Below are 1,595 nucleotides of genomic sequence, written 5' to 3' on the forward strand. Positions count from 1 at the left end.
ATTTTTGTCACTGAACTATACCTCCAACTTTTTCCTCTTCTTTTTGTTTGTTTTTGGTTTTGTCTGTTTGTTTTGGTACTAGGGAATCAAACACACACATGACCTCATGTTTGCCAAGCAGGCACTTGTGCCACTGAGCTAAACTCCCAGCCCCTGTTTTCCTTTTGTAGCTCAGATGTCAGAGAATATGAAAGAATCTGATCAACCTACTCCTTTTTCCCTCCTCCCTTTCCCCCTCTCCCTTCCCCTCCCTCTCCCCTCCCCCTCCCCCTCCCCCTCCTCCTGCACGCCAGGCTTCTCATAAGTCTCTGACCTGGTTGATTGTCCACTATTGCATCATATGCCAACTCTGGTCAGCTAAGGCAAAAGAACCTCTCCAGGTCATGATTTTGGCTTCCTAAGAGTATCTCTTCAGCAGAAGGTGTGGGTGGGAGTTTCCTTTGGAAAAGAAACATGGCTGTAGTAGCAATGATAATGTTCTATGTAGAAGAGAAAGAAGAAATAATCTGGAGTTGATGAAAAGACATTTATTAAAGGATTGCTCAATGTTTGTCATTATGCCTTGAGTCAGTAATAAAAGCTCTGATAGTGGACGGGGTGCTACGGAAATCTACTTCACAACCACCTGCACTAGAACGAGGGAGTCAAAAACAGTTTCTTACAGGAAGGAAATTCCCCTAATGGAGAAGTAAAATAAGAAATAAGCATGTTCTGGGTTCTGAAAAAGGGTTAATGAAGTTGGCAGAAAATGAGGGGAATAGCAAGAGACAGGCAGGGACTACTTCCTTCGGATGCCTATAATTGTGGTTACCAATTACTTAATACCGAACTGAGCACTCTGCTAATAACTATATATATATTGATTTATTGAATCCTACCAACATTTCTATGATGAGGTAGTAATTATTCTTCCCATTTTTTAGATGAGAAAGCCAAAAACAAATTTGCATTTTGGAAAAAAAAATCACTCAGTGCAAAGAATAAAGTGAATCCTAGGAAACTGAAGAGTTATATAGGGAAACCACATGGAATTCCCATGCAGATCCCATGAGAGACGGTAATAACTTGAACTAACGTGATAAATGCGACATGAATGTAATTACCAAATCACTGTTCTTACTGTTTTGAGACTGGGTCTTGCTCTGTTGCCTATGTCCCCACGGGGGGCTGGCCTGTGATTCTTCTGCCACAATCTCGAATTAGTAGGTCTACAGGTGTGTGTCACTGTGCCTGCTTTCATGTATTATTTCAAATATCTAGTGAGCTTCCAGAAAGAATGTTATGGCCTAAGGACACAAGGGTGAGCAAGGTAGACTCGTAGATTTGGTCCCTGCCTTCACAGATCTTATTTTCTAAAGGACTGAGTGAATAGGAATTAGACATGAATCGAATGGGGTCATGATGGAAAAGAAGTGGTGTGGGATGACTCACAGGCTTTTAAAAAAAATTTATTTTATATTGACTATGAATAAAATGAGTATTAGAAAAACATAATGCATCAGTAGAAATACCAGGTTTAACATGCACAAAGCCAAAAAAACCAACGATACCACACACTGAATTCCTGTCGCCCTGTCTTTTGAATGGCCTCAGCA

At 40.7% G+C, this 1,595-nt stretch overlaps 1 non-coding gene across 1 annotated transcript; it reads right to left on the reverse strand.

The window, feature by feature from the left end:
- Nucleotides 1-1,491: 1,491 nt before the first annotated feature.
- Nucleotides 1,492-1,595, reverse strand: LOC111756844 (small nucleolar RNA SNORA8). The gene has a single exon (XR_002791250.1). It is a non-coding gene; the product is annotated as a small nucleolar RNA SNORA8 (small nucleolar RNA).

Source organism: Cavia porcellus, unplaced genomic scaffold, assembly GCF_034190915.1.
Source record: "Cavia porcellus strain 051 isolate PalLab524CR breed Dunkin Hartley unplaced genomic scaffold, mCavPor4.1 scaffold_6, whole genome shotgun sequence".
NCBI lineage: Eukaryota > Metazoa > Chordata > Mammalia > Rodentia > Caviidae > Cavia > Cavia porcellus.